General features: G+C 34.3%; 1 long non-coding RNA gene across 1 annotated transcript; it reads left to right on the top strand.

The window, feature by feature from the left end:
• The first annotated feature begins 322 nt into the window (after positions 1-322).
• On the top strand, positions 323-1,315 carry LOC127093417 (uncharacterized). Its single transcript, XR_007792543.1, has 2 exons — positions 323-713; positions 970-1,315. It is a non-coding gene; the product is annotated as an uncharacterized LOC127093417 (long non-coding RNA).
• Positions 1,316-3,824: the final 2,509 nt, after the last annotated feature.

Consider the following 3,824-nt stretch of genomic DNA (forward strand, 5'->3'; position numbering starts at 1 on the left):
TATGTCTTCATTTTATTTTTATCATATTCATTTTTGAAGTTGTCAATTTTATTGGATTTAATTGATATAAAGTATCTAAATCAATTAAATCATTTAAGAGGGGCATTTCAGGCATTTTAAAGGTTGGTTGCAATGTGTGTTTCTTTCAATGGATCTCAACCATTAAATCATAAGTAATCATCGGTCCATGTTAGCTATCCATGTGCATCTTTATTCACCAATAGAAGAATGAATTAATAATAATAGTAATATATAAAAAAAAACAAAAAGAAGTAAATAAAAAACTGCTTTCTCTCACTCTCCCTCACGTTTACCACATACTCACTTACTCTCTCTGTACAAAAAACGAAAAAAGAAAGAAAACAAGGGGAGGACTTTTCCTCTTCATCTCCAACGCACCTCCACACAAACACTCATCACTCACATTTCTCTCTTTTCTCCCTCACAGAAAAACCCTTCATTCCCTCATCCTTCACCGTCCATCAACACCGCCTTCCACCATAACCTTCATCCACCTTGTTCAAACCACCGTCAAAAATCCAAAACCGCCCCCTTCCTCCCAACGGTGCCTTTGCCGTCGCCGACCCTCCAACCTGCTCCGCCGCGCGCTGTTCGTTTTCCGGCGATCTCTCCGCCAAGAAATGAGCCAGTAAATCCGAAGAATTGACGGAATCCCTGCGTATGCGTGTGTAACCGAAGTTCTGTTTCTGCCGGTAAAATTTCAAATCAACTTTAAGTATTACCTCCCCACTATGCGATTCATTATACCATTTTTCAAAAAAAATCCATTACATTTCTATCTTGTGGTCAGATTTCTGATTTCTTTATGAGGTCACTTTGATGACTAATGTTTTGTTTGTTTTAGGATTATAAAATAAAGAGCTGATTTTTTTTTATTCATCCTTTGAGGTTGCTTTGGATATATTTTTTTCATTGTTGTATTTAATTGAGTTTTGGATCTGGGTGAAGGGCGTTTCATCGGTGTATATTGGTGTCGCGTTAGAGTTGCGAACAGTCGGATGCCGCTGTTGGTGTGCAGGTCTGGTACGATCAGGTCCCGTTATTATGAGCGGATGGACTTATGCTGTTTTTTATTATTTTAGCACGATGACAGATTTGTTCATTTGTTTCTAGTGTACCAGATTTCCCTGCTGCTATTTTGTTTGCTACTTCATAAACTTTTCTATTTCTGATATTGGTACTTCACAATGAAGAGTTACTGTCTTTTTGGTCGGATTTCCCTCTTGGTCTGCTAGAGAATGGTGTACTTAAAGTGTTTGTATACAAGGGCCTAATTCGATTTTGCAGAACTTAATCTTGGGTTGGTATTATAATCTTGCAGCATTGTTTTCATTTATGTGCGTGTTAGTATTCCGATTCGGTTTTAAGGTATTGGATTATGAGAATGTTGAACTGATAAGGTTAACTTTGGATTATTATATTAATTCTGGCAGCTATTAGATACAATATATTAATTGGAATGATAAATTAATTTTGCATAGTAATTTGAATTGGACTATTACATTGATTTTGAACTAATATATTATTGTTCTGTTCAGCTTGTATAATAATCTTGGATTGATACAGCTTTGTAAATATTATTAATTTATCAACACTGCATAAGCTGGATTTAATGTGAGCTCCTACTGCGTCAAAACCTCAAAGTTAAAGCCTATTTTCTTGTATTTGTTCAAAATTCTGAGTTAATTGGTTTACGTTCTAGGTAAGTAGCAGGTGGATAGTCATAATTATAATATTTTGGTCATATTATAGTACATAAATTTTGATTATATTTTAGAATGAAGAGTTAAATTATAGCATATGAATAGTAATCATAATTCTGAGTAGTAGTACATAGATTTTAATTATATTTTGTTTATATTATAGCACATGAATAGTAGTAATCATAATTCCGAGTTAATTAATTATTAATATTTTAATTATATTGACAATCGATTGCTAAAAAAATTGTAATTATGTTGTTAGTTGTTTGTTGAAACATTATAGTGTACATAAAATTTTTGACCCGATTATATAATGGCATCATTGTTTTTTTTCCAACTTATTATGAACTTTGTAAATATAATTTGTTTCCATTGTATTGCGTTAAATTGAGATTTTAAATGAAAAGGGAGATGACTTTGAGTTTTCAACTTCTCTCCTCAATTGTTTGAATACGAGTTCTCTTACTCGGTCAGTCGAACAAATGTCATTTTTTCACAAACATACAACTTAGTCAAATCATTTTCATAACAAACTGTACGAAAAGGGAGATGGTCTTGAATTTTCAATTCCTCTTCTCAAATGCTTGGATATGAGTTTTCTTACTCAGCCATTCAAGTATCTGTCGTTTATTCTAAAATATATCAACCATACTTAAAATCATTTTCATAATTATTCAAATGAAACAGAAAGCGGTCTAGAGTCTTCTATTCTCTTTCCCGATTATTAGGATACGAGTTGTCTTACTCGATTATCCGAGTATTCGTCATCCATTCAAAACACCTTAATTATTATCCAATCCTTTTCATAAATATTCAGATGAAATAGAAAGCGGTCTAGAGTCTTCTATTCCTCTTTCCGATTATTAGGATACGAGTTGTCTTACTCGATTATCTGAGTATTCATCATCCATTCAAAAATACATTAATTATTATTAACTCTTTTCTATAATTAAGGATGAAAAAGAAAGTGGTCTAGAGTCTTCTATTCCCTTTCTCGACTGTCAGGATACGAGTTGTCTTACTCGACTATCCAAGTAACTGTCATCCAACCAAAAACATCTCAACCAAACAAAATATCCAGCATATTAATCCAACTTATCACCCTCGTGTGATCAAAACTCTTTTCAAAATAACACTATTTAATCCTTTCTGATGCGCACAACAAACTAGTGCTTAAGCCTCCGCCGAGAGTAGACAAGCCAATGTTTAGCCTTTAGGATGTGATCTAAACAGTCGTTCATTAAAAGACACCAACCAACCGTAGTCCCCGAACTACGAATGCTCTGATTTCCTTATTATACCATAAGGATACGTAGGCAGGAGATTGCTGTATCTTCGCGAGCACACTAATAAAAAGCCTCCCCTTTCCCTTTCTGAGGTTCTCATCCATTTCTATTTTTAATAATTTTATAACCCAAAGATAACAAACAAACATAAATTAACACACGAAACGCATATTAGAACTAAAAGGTTCCCGTTGAGTATAACGGACGTAAGGGGTGCTAATACCTTCCCCTTACGTAATCCACTCCCGAACCCGAATATGGTTGCGACGACCATTATTCCTTTTCCTAAAGGTTTTATCGATATTTCCCTATCCCTTCATTGGGATAAATAAAGTTCGGTGGCGACTCTGTTCGAACGTAATTTTTTCCGCGACCATCGCGAGGAATCGTATTTTTCGAGATGCGACAGCTGGAACATCATGTCCAACATGTGTTCATACCATATTGTTTTGCATAATATAGTCAAGCCAAAAAGAAGAAAAAATATCCTCATCAAAGGTAACTACAATCTGAACAAAGTCATCATAGCCCCTCTTTGTGGAACAATCCCTCACGAAGTGAGCAACATTTTGACAAGTGAAGCATTTTACCCTTAAATTGTTAAGTCTATTTGATTTAGACATCCCTCTACACTCACTTCCGCCTTTTGAGACACTAAAGTATTCACCACTATCGTCATTCTTCAAATCATTCACCATTGAAAATGCTTTGGATCTCACAATCGTCTAAACTTTATCCAAAGTAATAGTACATTCCTTACCATGAAGAATGACATAATTAAAGTGTTCAAAAAATCTAAGTAATAATCTCAACA

This window comes from Lathyrus oleraceus, chromosome 6 (genome assembly GCF_024323335.1).
Source record: "Lathyrus oleraceus cultivar Zhongwan6 chromosome 6, CAAS_Psat_ZW6_1.0, whole genome shotgun sequence".
Classification (NCBI taxonomy): Eukaryota; Viridiplantae; Streptophyta; class Magnoliopsida; order Fabales; family Fabaceae; genus Lathyrus; species Lathyrus oleraceus.